The 19,406-nt window shown below is 56.4% G+C and overlaps 1 long non-coding RNA gene across 1 annotated transcript in view; it reads right to left on the bottom strand.

Moving 5' to 3' along the window:
- Window positions 1-18,518, bottom strand: part of LOC311626501 — a 29,246-nt gene extending 10,728 nt beyond the window's left edge. Inside the window, exons 1-4 of the long non-coding RNA XR_014795701.1 lie at window positions 18,307-18,518; window positions 16,929-16,999; window positions 6,591-6,684; window positions 5,978-6,215 (exon numbers count right to left, since the gene is read on the bottom strand). This is a non-coding gene — a long non-coding RNA (uncharacterized lncRNA). The remainder of the gene's footprint in view (window positions 1-5,977; window positions 6,216-6,590; window positions 6,685-16,928; window positions 17,000-18,306) is intronic.
- Between the last annotated feature and the right edge of the window lie 888 nt (window positions 18,519-19,406).

The following is a 19,406-nucleotide window of genomic DNA, read 5'->3' as shown; positions in this document are numbered from 1 at the left end:
TGCTTTGCTCTTGGCCCGCTTACAAGCCTCGGCCCCACGTGGGGGTGCAGCGGGCCGTCTCCGGCAGTTCCTTTTTTCTTGCCCTTGGTTCTGTGCCCTTCCTCCGGCTTTGAATGTGTCCTTCTCCCGTCTGAGCTCATCTGCCAGCTCTTCATCTCTCAGGCCCCGCCCCTTCTCCTTCTCCCGAAGACCTTTCATGATTACACAGGCAGAACCGCGCTTCCGACGCCTCCCAGGCCGGCTCAACGCTCTGCTTTCCAGGCTCCCCGCAGGACCGAGCCTGTCTGTCCCTGTGTGTTCAGTGTCCCCGACCAAGTTAGAAATGCGGCCATCCCCCTCTCTGGGTCCGTGTCTTTGAAGTGGGGAGCGTGTACTCGTTTCCTAAGGCCACCCTGACAAATCACCGCCGAGTGGGGGACTTAAAGCAACAGACATTTATTCTCTCACAGTCCTGGAGCCTCCAAGTCTGAGGCCAAGGGGACGGCAGGGCCCTGCTCCCTCTGGAGGCTCTGGGGAAGGATCCTTCCTTGCCTCTTCCAGCTTCTGATGTTTGCCAGAAATCCTTGGCCTTTCAGACTGATTAATCTCAGCCTCGTGGTCACGTGGCCTTCCCTACTCCCCCTCTCTCCCCCTGGGTAAATCTGTCCAAATTTCCTTCTTATAAGGATACTGGTCTTTGGACTTAAGACCCACTCCACTCTAGTATGACCTCATCTTAGCTTATTACATCTGCAGAGACCCTATTTCCAAATAAGGTCACGTTCACAGGTCCCCGGTGCACATGAGTTTGGGGGGGACATAGTCCCTCCCCCTCAGCTGTGCTTTCTCCTTCTCCCTCACCCCTGCTCCCCCACGGAGCTTTCCTGTGAGTCTGACTTTTCCTCCTTGACATCCTGCTAGTTGGCCCACGCTCACCATCCCGACAGCCAGGGCCCAGGCTGAGTGCTGGCTTCCCTGCTTAGATACGGGGACTTGAAAATGTTACTTTTCTCCTCTGGGCCTTTGTTGTCTGGCCTGCAAAGTGGGGATAACGGGAGTCCCCGCTTGAGGCTTGATAAGATCGTGATGATGATTAAGTGAATTGCTCTTTGTAAAGAGAAGGACAGAGCTTGACACTTGGGGTGTGTGTGTGGGGGGGGGGGGACGACGGGGACAGAGAAGCATGAAGGATCATTTCAGGCCCTCGTCATTTCAAACATAGATTCCTGCGAGGCTTCCCGACCAGCTGCCTCTCAGCTCGCCAGCACCTCTGTCCTCAAAACACAAATCGTACCCTGTCACTCCACATTATCTGAATGCGTTCCAGTGCATTCAGGTTAAAATTTGCAGCGGAGAGCACAGGGCCTTTGGCAAGGCTGCTCTCATCTGCTGTGCACACCGTCCTAAATCCGTAGGCTGCACACACACACACACATTTGTACACACATATGTGTCCACACACACAAACTGCTCAAGCCACAATGCTATGACCTAACCTGGCTCTCAGGAAACGCCAGACTGTCTCCCACCACAGGCCCTTTGCACAGCAGCTGTCTGGGGTGTCTGCTTCTCCTCCCTCAAGATAGACTGTGCTGGGTCCACCACCTCCAGAACCCCCATCCCTACAGCCTCTAGTCCAGGCTGAACTCTGCTTCTGGGGCCCTGCCCCTCCCAGCACTGAGCTGCTCCAGGACTAGGGCTGTGTCCTTTCTCTGCATCTTCAGGACATTCTGTGGAGCACCATAGGTGTGGACACAAACAAAGCATGTGTGAATAAACAATACTTCCTATTTCCTAACCCCTGTAGAGCAACCATGTCAAACTCATGGTCGCTGGGCCACAGGTGGCCCACAATGAATATTTTTGTGGCCCAGCCAATATAGCGGTATGTAAGAAACATTTTAATAAAATTTTCATAACTTGCCGAAACCGGTTTGGCTCAGTGGATAGAGCGTCGGCCTGCGGACTCAAGGGTCCCAGGTTCGATTCCGGTCAAGGGCATGTACCTTGGTTGCGGGCACATCCCCAGTAGGGGGTGTGCAAGAAGCGGCTGATCGATGTTTCTCTCTCATCAATGTTTCTGACTTTCTATCCCTCCCCCTTCCTTTCTGTAAAAAATCAATAAAACATATTTTTTTAAAAAAATTTCAGAACTTAATTTTTACAACTTCTGTTACACCTAATTATTAATAACAAACTATAACATTCACTAATGACCAATTACTATAATCGTGTTACATTCTCTTCCCTTACACGCTTTACGCGCAAGCGCACCATTTCTCTCCACTAATACTAGCAGTGAATATTTTAGCAGCAGATTGCCACGTCATTAGTCTTGGACTGACTTGTTTGGTGTGTGCACAACAGGAAATATTTCACCTTCAGAGAACAAGAAAAATAGGTTTATGTGCATTACGCTTATTAATTTGTGCAGTTATTCAGTGTCTGGTAAGTTAATGTTCAAGAAAAATTAATTTTTATTGAAATGTTCTATTATTTTATGTTAACGATGACTCGTTTATTTCAGCCCTTTGTATTCAGCATGTCTCTATCGAAATAAACCTACGTTTCTAGGAAAATTGAAGCTTTTGGGTGTTTTTTTTTTTTTTTTTGTGGCCCACAGAAAATTAGACCTTGTTTATTTGGCCCGTGTTAGCCTTTGAGTTTGACATGCTTGCTGTAGAGACTCCTTTGATCCGTATTTCTCTATTTCCCACTTGACTTGACACTCACCTGTCTTCACGACCTCCAGAACCCCCACCCCTCTGTCTCCTGCCAGCCCTGAGCCTCCTCTCCAACTCTCCACTGCTCTGGGCCTTTCCAAACAGCCTGCCCTCACACACTTCAGTCTCAGGTGAACGCGTTTCCTTTCAGGGCTGCTATTGCTCCTGGATTGGATTATTTCGCACACGTGTGGTTTGGGGCTGTGATTGTGGGAAAGGCTTTGTGTGGTGTCATCGTATGGCGCTGGGGCCCACAGGAGAGTGGAGGGGCCTCTGGGGGCTGGGAGGCAACAGAGAGCAGTAAACACTCCTCTGGAGAAACAGGTGCTCCACCCCATCACCCAAGGCGACACCCCGGGCAGCCCTGGGGCAGCCAGGGACCCGGGCCCCCTGGGGCTTTTCTCTGGTAGAGCAGGTGTGTGTGTGTGGGGGGGGGGGGGGAGCCTTTTTCCTGTGGGGTTGCCCTCGGGAAAGCACCTCATGGGGCTGCTTCAGGGCGGGGCTCAGACACAGAGAAAGAAGCCCTCAGGGCCCTGGGCTTCAGACATCGGGAAGCAGAGGCAGCGGGGCCCCTCCTGGGCAGAGGCTGTGCCAGGTGACAGAATTGCCTCAGCCCCAGGCAGGGCTGGAAGGACTCATGGAGCCTCGCTGGCCCCTTCTTCCTATGGCCGGTCTGACCTCACAGTGCCCATCACAGCAGCAAGGCCAGCCTCCAGCTTCTGACCTGATTTCCAAAGGCAAATCGTTGTCTCCCAGGGATCTCAGAAACAGTATCTTCCTTCCACCATCACCCCCACTCCCACCCCTGCTCCAATACCTCAGTGCTTCTCTTCCGGGTGACAGCCAGCACCATCCACCCAGCACCCGTCCCCCAGGCCAGAAACCAGGGGTCTCCTTTGATGCTTCTCTCCCTGACCCCCACTGAGCCAGTCACCCAGAGGATCACCCTTACCTTGTGCACACGGCTCCCACCCTCAGCTGCTGCCCAGGCCTCTGTGTCCCCGCTCCCTCCCCCCCCCCCAGCCCCACACTGCACTGCTCTGCCGGTTCCTTAACTCACCCCTGCATTCCCTCTTTCCCAAGAGACAGGACCACTAAGTCTGGAAGCAGACGCGAATAGAGAGCAAACGCTGTGTTGCTCTCACGTGACAATAGCATCATCTACGTTTTCAGATTTCCTGCCATCCTGCCATCTCCACCCAGCAACCGAGTGGACAGCTCACTCAGCTCTGATCTTGTCCCCGTGCTGTTAAAACCCTCCATAGATTCCCACTGAACTCAGGGAAAAAGTCAAAGGTACACCTCTGAGACCTCCTGGGGCAAGATGGCTCTGGGCAGGAGGAGACCCGTTGCCTGCCCCCTTTTCCACCCAGACCGCCTCTGGATTCCTCCTGATGACAGCTGCCTCCTTCTCTCGACTCTCAAGCAACCCCCCTCCTTTAGACTACCCCAAAGCCAAGCTGCCGAAGTGCACCACCCCAACGCTGGAAGCTCTCCCTGCTTCCCCAGAAAGTTCACCTCTCAGCCTTCTCTTCTCCCACCCTCCTTGCTGGCGATGGCACCTCTGGGAAGGTACTCACAGGTGGGCACTGCCTCCTACTGCCCTAGTCAGCTGGAGGGCCGGCCTGGGGCAAGGCCCAGCAATTGGGCCTGTTCTGTGGTGGATGCCACAGGAGGTGGAAGACGGGACCTGGCCCAACAGAGCTTCTGCCTGGAGCCCCGAAGGTGGGACCAAGCTTTCCCTTTGTGCTCCCGCCTCCAGTCCCTCCTCCATTTGTATTCAAGACCACTTCCCGGCTTTGATGAAACAGTAACCAACGTCTAGCTGCCCGTGCTTCTCTCCGCATTATTCATGGGCTCCCCTCTCTGCTGCCCACACTCACAGGCTGATCTCATGCTCCATTCAAGAGAAAGGTCCTGGTGCAATGGTGTCCCCTCCCTGCCCCTCCCACGGTCCCTTTTCTCCTCTGTCCTTAAGTCAAGAGGATCAAGAAGAGGGTCTGTGATGGCCACTCACACCTCCCAGGGTCACTGGGGCCCTTTCGCCATTTGCTGCTTCTCATCCAGACCCACTGCCTGCTCCCTGGGCCTGGCTCCGGGGTGGGGGGTGAGGGGTGGGGGGGGGAAGGGGGGCTGGAGAGCTGAGAGGTAAGCCTGGGAAAGGCCCTCGTGGCAGTGGACTCGGGTTTCTCCCATCCGGCTCACAGCCCAGGTCTGCCTTTCAAGCGAAGAAGGTCCTTTGGGGACCCCTGGGCCAAGGAGATCAGAACACGCCCTCCTGTGGCCAGGGCTTGTGACGGGCCATCTGGGGCCATGCACACGGCTGGGCTGTTTGCCCACTCCCCGTGCCTGCTCTCCTGTCCACTCCTCCCTACCCCATCCCTGGGCCCCCTTCCCAGCCCCAGCTGAGCACTGGGGGCACCAGGCAGGTGTGGCAAGGCCTCCTTCTGGAGCAAGGAGGCAGGAGGTGCCACCTCCTCTGTGGCTCCCCAGCGGCCTGCCTCCGGGCCAGCAGGGTCCAAAGGGGCCTGACTGGCAGGGATTAAACTCATCGAGCACCTAACTGTGCTCCCAGTGTTCATCTGATGACCACATTTCCTCGTACACTGCTCTTTGAGGCAGGAAATGGTTTTCCTTCTTCCTAAATAGAGAGACAGGCTCAGAGAGGTTAATTGACCAGTCACACAGCCAGCCAGTGGCAGGGCCCAGATTCTCTGGCTCCAAAACACCCCTAGAGCCAATTCCTGGCAAGGGAAGTCCTTTTTGTGAGCATTCCTCAGGCCGCCCCCCCCTCCCCCCCCCCCAACTCCTCCTGTGCTACCTTTCCAGGGGCTTATTCCGGGGGACCGGGCATGCCACGCCCCACTGGCTGGGATGCCGAAGCTTTGCCTGCCCCAGAAGGACCCAACTGCTCATCAGAAGCACCGGTAACCAGGCAACCAGCCCCCCTGGCTTCAGATAAGCAGAAACAGCTGGGAGCTGCAGGCTGGGAAGCTGTTGGAGGGGAGGGAGGAGGGAGCCAGCCAGCCAGTCATCTGGTTATTTTGAGCCTGTTATTCTCGTCTTCCCAGGCCTCAGCTTTTGCTAGGGCCTTTTCCGAAAGCTTGTCCTTGCCACTGCCTCCAGGGAGGGGTCTCGGGGGGGCTCTGCCCAGCCCTGAGCCCAGCACAACTTGGGGGAGGTAGCAGACGGCTGACCCTCCCTCTTTCCCTGAGCGAGGAAGAGAGGTGCAGGGGCTCCAGGCCACTTGATAAACAGAAGTAGTTGAGCTTCACCTTGCTAGGCCTCCAGGACTCAATGAGAGGTCTTCCTCCTCCCCGACATCCGAGCAGCCAAGAGGACAGGTTCAGCTGAGAACCTCACCCCATCCCGTGATGGCCCCAGTACCCGGGCATGGGGAGGGGTGCCGCTGGCCATGGGGTGGTGAGGGCTGTCAGACCAGCCAGGCTTGGCTCCATCCCAACTCTGCCCGTTAACGGGCTTGGCTACGCCTCTCTGGGCCTCAGTTTTCTCCTGGAGGGGGGATGTGAGAGGGAGAAAGCACGCGAAATGCCCCATATGGCCGTCTTCCCTTCCTCCTGCTGGGGCCTGCCCTGCCCAGCCTGACATCTCCCCCAGCAGGTCTGTCCTCTGAGCTATTTCTGTCTCCGGCTCTAAAGGTCAGTGCCTTCCATGATACGGCAGCTGCTGCCTCTGCGCCACCTCTACGTGATGTCAGTCCCACGTCCGCCCGGGGAACCCTGGCTCTCTCCAATGGCTCTCCCTCCCTTGCCTTCCACCAAGACTGGCCTGGGCGCGCCCACCCCTCCCCCTCCACACAGAGTTTTCCAACTAGACCTGGAGCACAGCCCTTGGTTTATTGACTGACTCACTGACCGCAGCTCTTACCCTCCTTCCGCCCCAGGACACGCAAGGCTCCACGCTGACCACTAGGCATCTCGGTCTGCGTCCCGGGGCCTCCTGGGAGCCCATGGGCTTTTTCCTATAAGAATGCACAGAGGAGAGGACTCGAAGGAAATCACCCCAGCAAGCTTCTGGAATGTACTCCCTTCCCCTCACCACGCCGCCCCCCTCCAGCTGCTGCCCCCTCTCCTCCCCTGGCCCTGAGGGATTGGGGCCGGCAAGAGGCGTCTCATCTGGAAATCCCCCTCCTCGGGTTGGTCTTGCCCCCTCACTCCCCCCCGCTCCCCCCTCTCCCCCGCATCAGTGCAGACCAGCACCCCTGCTTAGGGAGGGAGAGAGAGAGAATCCGGTAAGCGACACGCCCTTCAGCTGCCAGAGGGTGACTTGGGGAGACTGTGGGAAGGGGTGAGGGTTTCTCCACCTGCTTCTAAAATGACTCCAGGAGACCCCTGCCCCATCAGGACCCCACAAGCACCCGTGGGATGTGGCTGACCCATCAGACTTGATGACACTGGCTGACATTTACTGGACAGCTGCCACGTGTCAATAGTGCTTTCTCTGCGCTTTGCATGCGGTCCTACCAGCAGCTCCCTCCAGAGAGGGGCTGGCATTCCCATTTTATACAGAAAAAACTGAGGCTGAGGGGGGCTGAGTCAGCCAACCGGACGTCACACCAACCCTTTGTCCCCAGGGCCACTGTTCAGTTGTTCATTTTCAAGGGACCGGAAGTATGTCCAGAGTGGGGCTGAGGGCTGACCCTCCCTGCCCACCCAATCCTAGATATGACCTCACCTGAGGTCACAGAATGAGAGGGGAGAGGATGAAGTCACCCCAGGCCTGAGTTGACAAGCACAATGGAGGTCTTCTCCATGGTGGTGGAGAGGGAGGAGGGGATAACCTGGTGGCCCCAACCCCAGGAAAGGCAGAAAGAAGGACAGGGAGCCTCTGGGGGTGGGGGTGGGAGTAGGGCGGGAGACGAGAACAGTTCCCACTCTCCCCCCAGCCCACCCCAGCCAACTTCTCCTATTCTTTCTGGCACTTCTAATCTCCTCTCCCTCCCCTGGTTTATTCCACTCCTGCTGCAGAATTTCCTGGAGAGGAACAGCGACACAAAAGCAAGATAAACAGAACTGAAGGGGGGCTTGAGAGGAACATTCCAGAGCTAAAAATAACAGGGTCAGCTGGCTGGAAGAGCTAGAGACCTCCAGCCCCTGCCCCCCCCCCACCCCCGCAGGGTGGCCCCCAGCTCTCAGCTGGGCCTCCAATCCAATCATGGAAGTCTGGAGGCTAATCTGCTATCCCCAAGCCCAGGGTCCCTTCCTACCCCCACCCCCAGGGTGGGGCCACAGCCAAGGGTGGCCCACGCTGTCCATGGCACCCACAGGAAAGGCTGGGCCCTCTCTGGTAGGCCCACGTTCAGCAGCTGACCCTCTTTCCTGCCTTCTCCATGATGATTATTTTTGACAAAATACAAGTTTGCAGCCCTATCAGCAAAGGCTGGGCTCTTTCAGCACAAAAGGATCCATTTTCCCTACAAGTACAGCTACCCCTCCCCACACCCCCAATCCCACACCCGACCATTGCCAGTAACTCTACTCCCATAGATGATAAGGGGGGGCAGAGCATGGTGGAGAAAGAAAATTCCAGGAGGAAACTCATTATCAAGCACCTGCTCTGTGCCAGGACGGTGCTAGGTTTGTCCTGTCCATCCTTCTACTCCATTCTCGCAGGAAACAGGCATTAGTATATCCCTGTTTTTCAGATAGGGAAACGGAGGGTCAGAGGCGCAAAGAAAGGACTAATGTCTTCAGAGGTGGCCCAGATGCGTTGGTGGCCTGGTGGCCTAGTGGCCTGGCGGCTGGGGCTGCCTCGCACAGGGCTGGGTTCTCCCTCTCCAGAGTTGCATTGAGGCCAACGCTTTTCCTCCAGCAGCTGGAGAGCCTGTCGCAGCAGCTGAGACCAGCCCTGGGGCAGAGCAGCGCCGCCTGCCAGAGTTCAGAGCTTCTGGAAGCCGGGAGCCTACGCCCCCTGCAGCTGGGACCGGCCTCGGTCTTGGCCTTGGGGCCCCTGTCCCTGAGCACTCCCAGGGGTAGAGTTCTCTCCATCCAGGGGCACTGCTGCTCTTCCGGTGAACACTGCTGGGAAGAGGGGCAGGGGCTGGGGTTGCCCAGATGGCTTCGTCAGGAGCACCCCCTCCTCACACCCATGAGGCGTGTCCCTGCCGGAGTCCAGCCTGTGAGGGAGGAGTGTCGGGGGACCATGCCTGGCTTCGCTACCTCACAGACCTGAGGATGCTCTTTCCTGAAAAGCGGGGAGGCTTTGGACAGGCCTGCACAGCATCCACCGGGCCCTCTGCTCCACCCACATTGGGGCTTGCTCTCCTCCTGGCCTTGGGCAGGGAGGAAACAGATTGTTAAGCCCAGAGCACTGGGACCTAGCGGCTGTCCTCAGGCGGCCAGCAGAGGGGTTTCTGTGCAGGCCATGTGAGGCAGCCGCTGTCCTCCTGAGGCGCAGGGAAGCTGGAGGAGGGGGCAGTCACAGCCATCGGCATGCAGTGTCTTTGTTGACTAGCTCCAGGCACCTCCCGCCAGCTTCTGCTCAGAGTATTCCTAGTGATGGGAGGCGCATCCCTGTGACAAAGCTCTGGTTATTATTGTTGTGTGGAGCTAGAATCTCCATCCCTGTGCCTCTCAGCCTCTGGTCCTGCCCTCGTGGGCCACCAAGCTGCTCCTCTTTCTGCAGGAAAGCCTTTCAAAGGCAGAGCGCTGTCCCTCAGATCCTGGCGTGCTTTTAGATGCTGGGATTGGAGGGCAGCCACTGGAAGAATGGAACAATGCAAAGCCGTGCCGCACCGGTGGATAACACCGCTCTCCAAGCTCTGCCCTGTGACATTGTCTCACAGGCACCTGCGGACAAGGTGCCATTCACACAGGGTCTCTATGTAATGAGCACAAGTGGCACCTTTTACTGCCCAGCCCATCCTGCTCCATGGGAAGGCCTCTCACGTGTCCGATAAACACAAGGTCTTCCTTTGATGGTGGCTGGACATTGATGACCGGGTTTATTGGATTCCTTGGGCCGAAAACCTGGGTGTCCCGGAGACCTGCCCCATTCCCTTCCCACCCCATCCCATGAACAGGTCAGCCCCACGCCCAGCCCGGGGTCATTCCTACCCACCTTTGTCCATCCTTGTGGCCACCACCCTCACTCGCCTAAGTTGCTCTGATCTCTCACTTCCTAACTGGGCTCTTCCCTTCCAGATTCCGCTTTCCACCGCTCTCCTAATTCGTTTTCCACCTGGAAGCCAGGGCCTGGCTCGCAGGATATCATTTGCCTGCATAACCCTTACAATGCACTTGTAATAAAAACCCAACTCCTCACCACGGACGGTCAGGGCCCTTCCACCCCAGGCTCGGCCCCATCTCCCTGGTTGCTGTCCTTCCCGGAAGACCTTGGCAGCTGCTGGTCTTCTTCCTGGAACATCATTCTATCTGTGTTCCCATTGGCTCCTTCTCAATCTTTAGGCCTCGGCTATAGTGTCACGTCCTCAGAAAGACCTCCCCGGGCTGCCTATCTAAATTAGATTCCCCATTTCACTCTCTATTATAGGCTTTTTTCATTTCATCTATACCACTCACAATGTACTGGCCTCACTCACTCATTTGTGCTCCTGTTTGTCTACCACACTACCTCGTAAGCTCCATGAGGACAAGGGCTCTGTTTAGCTTGCCTTCTGCTGGACCTGCTCCCACACATCATTCCATGAGTTCTCCCACTGGTTTCCAACAGCAAAATCCAACCGCAATGAATTTGTGATGCCAGATTTGGATGCTAAGATGACCAATAATCACAAAGCTGATCACACATCTAAGTGACAAAGTTCGACACAACGTGTATCTGCACTTGAGAGGCCAGGGTTTTTTTGGGTGGTGTGGGTCCAGGAGGATGGCCTGTATTTGGGTAGAACACCTCTTTCTCTCTCTTTCTCCCTCACCCTCTCACCTCCCCTCTGTCACTTATCCATTCATTAAACGTGGGCAGCCCCATCACGATCCCAGTCTTTGGTAGGCTCTGGGGTGAGGGAGAAAGTAGACAAGAATGATACAGGGGATCTCCACTTCTCAGGTAGTTCAAGGCCCTATTTTCTGTCTTGGGGAGCACAGCCCCACTTCCTGCTGCCCTGGGAGATGTCTCAGACTCCCACTTTATCAGCCTTTCCCACCCCGGCACCTGATTCAGTCACTTCTTCCTCTTAAATATTATAGCTCTGGGCCTTAGGCCAGGCCATTTTCCTGTCCTGAATTATGGCATCGCCCCCCCCTTACCTCTCTGTCTCACCACCTCATCCACTCTCCATCCATCCTCTGTAGGCACAGCCACCTTAACCGACACATCTGGTCTCGCCAGAGGCCCACAAGCCTGAGAACCTGTCCCATCCCCATCCCTCCTGTCTGGCCCCAAGGCAGCCCCTCCCTCCACGCTGGACTGGATGAAGCAGGTGCTTCCAGGGGTTCCCACGGCATCTCCCGGGACCCCATCCTCCCATGAAGCACAGCACGGTGCCTAGAACACATGGCATTAGCTGGTGGCACACCAGGCCACAACGACCCATCAGAATTTTCCTCCTCACGAACTGGGCAACCATGTGGTGGCAGACGAGTCCCCCGCAGAAGGAGCCAGCGAGCACAGGGCCCAGGCAGCAGCTGGTGTCGTCATGGAAACCGCGAGCAGCGCCACAGGGGGCCTGGCCTTTTCACTCTGCCTTTTTGGCAGGCTTCCTCAGCCACCCCAAAACCCATTCACCGGGGCTCAGGGCCTCGCCCCTGCCCCCCACGGCTCTCTGTCCCCTCAGCCAGCTCTTCCTCCCCACTCCTTGTCCCCCTCCTCTTCCTCCTAGCCTTTCCCCACCCCCTTCTGCTGCCTTTGCCAAAGCGCTGGAAGGGGAAAGCTGGGCCAAGGAAGGACTCGGATTTTCAATTCTAAGCAGATTTCCCCTCCACAGGCAGCCAGCCTTTCATGCATTTTTTCCCTATTATCATAAAGGCAGGAACTTGCATTAGGATGAATGAGCAGAAACTCCTGTCTTTGTCAGAGCCTTGGCAGCAAGCCAGGCATAGAATGACCTAAAACATTCAGGACTAAATGGAGCTGCGAGGGGGAGGAGAGCTCTCGTTGGTGGGAAGTGGAATGGCGTTGAGGGGTGGCCCTTGCCTCTAATTATAACCCTAGTGTTTGCCATGTGCCCAGACACGGTGCTGAGCCCTTTGCACAGCTTCCTGTTTAATCTCACAGAATTCCTGCGTCCTATTATCCCCCCCTTTTTCTAGATGATGAGACAGAAAGCAGGGGTCTCGAGAAACAGGTCCAAGATCGCACAGCAAAGGAGCAGAGGAGTAGGATTTGAACCCTTCAGACCCTGGAGCCTGAAACACAACCCCAAGGTCACCTTCCTGAGAGCTGCTTCCTGGCTCTCCGACCAGTTCCCATCACCCGGAGCTCCCAGGCCCTCCGCCTGCCCCACCCCTCCCGCATGCCCACTGGTCAGTGTGATTGCGCAAATCAGACCGTTGATCTACTTGCTTCCCCCAAATAAGACACAGAAGGGAGACCCCCAGGCAGAGGGAAGAGGGGCTCCTCGCTCATCAAGATCCATCCAGGGCATATCTGCGCTGCCTGGAGGGCGGAGACCTTGCCCTGTAAAATGTTATGTCACGTGTTGGTCTCCAGTGCACAAGCTCCGACACAAAGCAGGTGCTCGGCCAACGCCTACTACGCATGTGCTGAACATGTCACATCTTCCTACCCGAGCCACCCCCTGTGCCCCAGGGCCTGGCCCCTGAGGATGGAGTCACAGCGCTCTCTTGCTCCCTGGCTCCTTGCTGGCTTCAGCCAAAGGAAACAGCGGCAGGAAGTTAGAGGCAGGAGGAGAACGAGGTGGGGCTGTTCTTCACTGGCTTCCCCGCTGGACCACAGGTTGGCAGCGGCTGCGTTTCTCTGCCAAAAGCCACAGCTCCCATCCTGTCCTCTCTCCTGCAGCTCGGCTGGGCCGTGCTCTCTCAGGCCCAGCCCCTATCCTGCTGTAAGCCCTGGGTCACACCATGCTTTGTTAGTTCTCCTCAGCTTGTCTACAACCTCAGAGACACAGTGGTGCTCTGCTGGAACCTCCCTCCGTCACCCTGTCTGAGCATGCGAGCTTCTGTTCCCTTCCAGGACACGGACCTGTGCAGGCCCCTGCTCTCTGTCACACCTGCTTGTAGTGAACACGGCAAACCAAAGCCCCTGTCCTTGTGGAAGTAAGACAGACGGTAAACAAATAGAAAACATGCTGTCAGGAAGGGGTAGTGCTGAGAATGAATGAACAAACGCGTGAAAGCATCGATGAGTGCAATCGTTTCGATGCCATGAAGAGACTTCAGAGAGATGATCTAATGCAAACCCTTCTGCACTCTACAAAGGAAGGAAAGGAGGCCCAGAGAGGATGCTCAAGGCCACCTGGTGAGTCACTGGTAAAAGCTGGACGGGTTCCAGCTGTCCTTGACTCTGCCATGGGACCACGGTCAGAGGGGTGCAGCTCAGCCCTTGGAAGTGGTGGTGTGGGGGGTCCGGGCAGGGATGTACAAGCCTTTGAAGTTTCTTCGGGCTCTCTCCCTGTTTTAAGAACAATCTTTCCAGAAGCAGCAGTGGGGCAGCCATGAGTTTGTTGGAAGGCTCAGGCAGAAGGAAGGCGTCATTGGCGGGAACAGTGGGCGTGCCTCTGTCTCTCCCTAGAGGGTGCTGTGGGTCCTGGAGCCCCCAAGAGGCCAGCACAGGGGAGTGTGGGTAGAAAGGCTTGCTGACCAGGGCACTGTGGCTGCAGAGTGGTGGGAGCCGGCGGGGGAGGGCTTGCACTAGGGACCTGGCTGCCTGGGAAGGGTATTGTTCTTGTGTTGCTGACCGAGCCCCAGCCCACGTGCAGGACTTGGCTGGAAAGCTATAACTGGCCTGGTTGACTGGGTCATTCGTTTCCCAAGCCCCACAGGGCTACCCATTCCAACCGGCTCTCCATTTTGGCATGGCCCCAATGCCCTACAGGGTGGAGGCAAACAGCCGTGGTCATGTATTGAGTCTGCAATATGCAGAGCACAGTTCATGTAGTATCTCAGCATGTGATCATCTTTGCAACCATCCTATGTGGTGCGTTATTGTCCCCACTTCCCAGATGGGGGACAAGCTTATCGGAGCTGTGAGACTTGCTCGGGCCCAGAGAGCAGGAAGCTTCAAACCCAGTCTTGTCTAACAGGAAAGCCTGGGATCTGCCCCACATGCCTCTCAGACTCCTGCCAGGAGGCTTCCTGAAACCGACCAGCCCACCCTCCTAATTGGCCCAGCATCTGGGCTGCAGGCCATACCCCTCTCTCCTTTCCACAGTCTCCTAGGCCTTGTCTGCTCCCTTGGCCCGCAGAGTCTTGGGTCCATGCCCAGCACAGCTTCCCTGCCATGTGGCCCTGCACCAGGCTCTTGGCCCCGGAGGCCAGGCTGGGGTTGCCATGGCAATGCCCTACCCCTGGACTGCCTCGTGGGCCCCACAAGCCACTGGAATGTCTCAGAAATCCCACCCTTCGGGCCGGCATCCAAACCGCCCCTCCCAGACAGCCGCTCTCATCACAGGCAATGGGAAAATCTTTTCAGATCGTGTCCTGGTTTTCAGTTTGGAAAACAGATGGCCACCATTGTGAGGCCTCCATCTGCCCTTTATTTCCCTTTCCCCTTCCATGCTGACTTTTTTCCTTCTCTCTCTGCCCAGTATCACAGGGCGGTTACCAGCACAGACAGAGCCCGAGCTCAACTTTCAGTTCTTCCACTTCCCAGACATTTGACCTTGGACTCATCCTTGGGGATTGATTTCCTGTCCTTCGTTGGGATGACAATAATCATACCTACATCCTTGACTTTTGTGGGAATTAAAGAGGCTTGCCAAATCAGAATCAGTGCCAACGTCTCAGCATGGCCTTCCTCGCCCCCTCTACCTACCATGCAAACCTGTCTCCATCTCACACGGCCCTCCTTCCGGTCTTGAGTTTCATCCATAGCATAGACCACCGTTTCTATACCATTTCACCTGTTCCTTTTGGTTGTTAACTGTTTCCCTCCTCTAGAATGTAAGGGCAGGGATTGCTTTTTGTTTTCTTTTTCATCTGTTCCCATGGCTGTGTCCTCTGTGTCTAGAACAGTGCTTGGCACGCAGAGGGCACTCAAAAAAAAAAAATAGTTGTTAAATAAATAGATGAACGGGGACATGCCAACTGCACACGTGGTTTTCACAGCCCTGTGGTTAGTGCTTGAGGTTGGCTGATCTCAGAGTCTTGTTCCTGTCACTCCCCTCCACCTGCACCCATACCGTGGGCCTCCCAGGACGCCCTTGGGAGCTGTGTTGGAAGCCCACAGAGGAAAGTCCCAGCTGAGGCAGCATCCTGACCCAGGAGCCGTCCGCTCCAGCTCCTGGCCCACTCCGTGGGGACAATCCTGGCTGCGAGGCCGTCCCTCCCCTCCTCTCACCCACTCGGGAGGTTGAGTCGGGACAGAAGAATGGAGAACAGTGGCTACAGGCCATGCTCTCACTGCCCAGTCACCCCCTCTGCCCAGGGCTGCTGCAGCAGGAAGGAGCCCCGGGCACAGAGCAAGGGCTCTGCAGACAGCTCCAGGCTGGGGGCCTGGGGACAAGGAGCTGCCCCTTCTCACTGGGCCCCTCTGCAGACGGAAGCTCCCCAGGCCACCTCCTCCCAGGGCTGCTTTCACTTTCTGTTTTCTTCACCAAAACAAGACAGGCCTGGGCTCATGAGCTCATGGAGATGGGGTGGGGGGTGGGGCCAGAAATGCTGTCCCCCCTAGGGGGGGGGGCCTTCTGGGCCTGGGAGAAAGGGGCTTGGCAGCTTTCTGTATTCTACCCTCTTCCTGCCCCCCATTCCCACCCTCCATGAGTAAATCTCCCAAGTGAAACTGCTTTCGAAAGCAGCATCCTGATTATTACCTTACTGGACACTCACTCGGGGCCAGGGGCATGGAGAAGACAGGAGAAATGAAAGCAAAAGCATCTCCAGCTCAGAGGTGACCGGAGCCACAGAGCCAGGACATGATCACTGTGCAGTGTTTCTATTTTGCCCAATTTCCCCACTGTTCCCCGAGGTCCGCCTTGGAGCAGCGCATCCCTGCTCAATCCCTGTCCACCTAGGAGGACCCTGAGGCAGGGGCCTGGCAGGACCTGGGGTGGAAACGTAGCTGGCGCCTCCAAGATGCTCCTCAAGCGAGGAATTCTCCACCTCGGGGCTCCCCTGCCACGCCCTGTGTGCCGAGGAGCCGGCATGGAAGAGAAGTGGCCTCTGGGAGGGGCCCTCGGGCCCTCGGGAGAGAGGTGGCATTCATTCTCATTTCTCACTTTCTATCTGGTAAATAAGCAGCTCAGGACAGAGCTAGCAGTGGAGAGGGCGCAATGGCTTCCATGCTGGTCCCAGGTGCAGTGGCTTCCCGGAGTTCCCGTCCAGACCTGCACGCACAGGCTCCTCGCAGGCCCCATCCCACTCCTCCCTGCGTCTCCCCAAGGCTGCCCTCTGTGTTCCCTCAGGCCTGCCCCTCGTCTGGGCACCCACAGAGTCCATGTTCCTGAGCACTGCTACGTCCCATTCTTCGTACCGGGGAAACAAGGTCACACAAAACAGAAAAGGTCTTTGATGGAGGGAGGAGAGTGGACAGACAAAAAAAAAAAATCTTAGGCAAACAAAGAAGCCCAGACGCTCTGGAGGAGATACAGCAGAGTTACTGTATGGAGAACGGCAGGGGACCCTCTCGCTGAGAAAGTGACTGGGGTGAGGGATGGCAATGCAAAGATGGGGTGAGGACAAAGGTCTGCGGTGGGGACAAGCCCATTGTAGGGCTGAGGGCCTGCCGCAGCCCTGGTTCACACACGTTGTCCTGGTGTCAATTTTTTGAAAGCATTTTGCTACTTATCTTCTGCAAGTTCTTTATATGTGTGTTTTTAAATTGATTTCAGAGAGGAGAGAGAGAGAGAGAGAGAGAGAGAGAGAGAGAGAGAGAGAGAGAGAGAGAGAGAGAGAGAGAAACATCAATGATAAGATAGAACCATCGAATGGTTGCTTCCTGCATGCCACCTACTGGGGATCGAGCCCACAACCAGGCATGTGCCCTTGACTGGAATCAAACCTGGGACCCTTCAGTCCACAGGCTGACATTCTATCCACTGAGCCAAACTGGCTTGGGCTGTCCTGGTGTAATTTCTCATAGCTCCTCCTTTCATGGTCAAGGGCAACCCATTTGGAAGATGTTACCTACCATGATGTGGGAGGCTGTTGGAATAAATCCTGTGACTGATGCCTTGAAAAGTTCTCACTGGCTTCTTCTCCCTGAAGAATAAATCGGGAGGGGGGCGGGGGCAACAGGGCAGGCGAGCCAGGCCAGCAGGCAGCTACGGCCACCCAGGTGCCTCGATGGCCCCTTTCCATAGATTCCAGTGGGAGCTTTAACGGGTAGAGAAGAGTGTTTATGAAGGACCCCAAGGACCACCTCCTTCCACACCCCAGACTCAGACCCCTGAGCCAGCCTAGGCATTTTGGAGATGGGCAGCACACACAGATCTCTCTCACAGCTTCCATTGTCCGTGGGGAGCGTCCAGCCCCTGTCAGGCTGGCTAGTCTAGCACCAGCCAGCGCCCACCCCACCTCTCTGCAGGAAGCAGGCTGGCAACGCCTGCTGCGTGACCTTGGGCTGCAAAGTCCAGCGTTTGCAAAGTCAAAGTGAGTCACTTCTTCCCCAGGGCCTTCCCTGACGGGCAGCCAGCCGGCTCCCTGCCCCCTGCCCCCTCCCCGTGCCCGTGGCTGGCGCTGGCAGGGCCACGAACGCGCTCCGAATGCTAAGTGTTCTGCTAAGTGCCCGTGCCCGAGCCTGCGCTGGAGGCTCATTTGTCACCCTCTGCTGACTCAGCAGTTCTGGGGAAGGCTTCTCCCTGCTCCTCTGAGGAGGAGGCCAGGAAATGAGGCGGTCCTGGCTTTCCTTCCCTTCCCTTCCCTTCCCTCCGGGATGTGTGGGTGGGTGTCTGAGTGCTGTCATGTGAGCAAGTCTGTGCATATGTGCGGCTGAGTGTCACTGGGTCTGTGTGTCTCTGATGTGTGTCACCGTGGGTGTGCACTTCTGGGTCTGTGTGTGTCTTTTGTGTGCAGCTGAGTCTCTGTGTGTGTCTTGTGTGTGTGTGTGTGTGTGTGTGTGTGTCTGTGTCTGTGAGAGAGAGAGAGAGAGAGAGAGAGAGAGAGAGAGAGAGAGAGAGAGATCTGTGTTGCCCATCTGTATGCATTGTCTATCTGTGTGTGTGTCTGGATGTTGTATCTCTGGGTTTGTATCTCTGTGTATTGTATCTGTGTATATGTTGTATGTGCCTGGATGTTGCATATCTGGTTTTGTATATGTGTGATATGTGTTTGGGTGAGCGTGTGTGCTTCTCCATCACATTGAAGGCCTTTCCCCGCCTCTCTCCCCTCAGACCTCACCTACTGCCACAGTGACTCTGGTCCCCCAGCTCCCGCTCATGTCTCCTGCCTCCAGCCCTCTGATCACAGGACCTCGGGGATCAGAAGGACAGGCTCTGGAGTCACACAGATCTAGGTTCCAGCCTTGGCTTTGCACTTGCCGGCGGAGTGACCTTGATTGAGATACTTACCTTTTCGGAGCCTCAGCCTCCTCACGGATAAAAGAGAAGTGATCCTATCCCCCTCATAGAGAGAATCTCGTGATGGAGCCTGGGGTATCGCATGCCGCGAAGGGTGCCTGTTATTCCTCCTTAGAGGAGTAGACCCGGCGTCAGGCACACAGCCAGGGCCTAATGAACAGCACTCAAGAACAAAAGCACTGAGCCGCTGTCTCCTTGGCTGCTGGGGCGGGAGGGTGTGGGAGCGATGACCTGGATTGGGAGCCGGGCAGGAGCTGCTTGCATTGACAGCTACTGCGAGGAAAGACAAGTGGTGACCTGATTTAGTGCTGCCTTGGGCAGCCAAGGAAGCAGGAAAGGAAGTCACAGGCGAGGGGCATGGAGCTGCTCTGCAGGTCCCTTTTCTACCAAGTGCTGCTGACACTTCAGTCCAGAGAGAGGCTGGCAGGGAACAGGGCGGGGCAGCACAACTCCACCCCACTCCCCACCCCTGGAGCAGCCCTCATGCTTGTCCTGGGAGAGCACACACATGCATCTGTTTGGATCTTCTTACACAGCCCCATGAAGGAGATTCTTAGCATCCCCATTCGGCAGCTGGGAAAACTGAGGCTTTGGGAGGCTACATTCCAAGGTCATGGGGCTGCCACGTAGCAGAGGGAACCCTGACAGCCCAACTCCCGGTCCAGTATTTCCTGCATGTCCACACCCCCACCCTCTTCCTTCGCACACACACTCACACCAGCCTGCACCCTGGTGGGCCCTCCCTTTCTGCCCACGGGCAGAGCTCCCACGCATGCTGGCACCACACCCTCCCTCGCATCAGTTCTTGGAGCAAACTCTTCCCAGAGCCTGCCAAGCCCTGCTCCCCTTGGAGAAAGGTAGGACTTTCTTCTGAGGGGCCTATTTATCATCTCAGGGCCTGCTACCTGGATGCGTACTCCATCCTTCTGCTCTGTTTAGCTGGAGACAAGTGAACCATTTTGGGATAGAGACCCAGGGCCTTTCCCTACTGGCAGGGGGAGCCTGGGGCGAGCAGTCCCGCACTTTGGAGTTGCTGCCTCATCTTGGTGCTGGGTTCAGAGAGTAGGGGATGGAGCCAACTGGAGGCCAAA

Source organism: Pipistrellus hanaki (assembly GCF_964339955.1).
Source record: "Pipistrellus hanaki genome assembly, chromosome: 1".
NCBI classification, from domain to species: domain Eukaryota; kingdom Metazoa; phylum Chordata; class Mammalia; order Chiroptera; family Vespertilionidae; genus Pipistrellus; species Pipistrellus hanaki.
The sequence above is the reverse complement of the archived record's forward strand: the minus strand, read 5'-3'. Positions and strand labels throughout refer to the sequence as shown.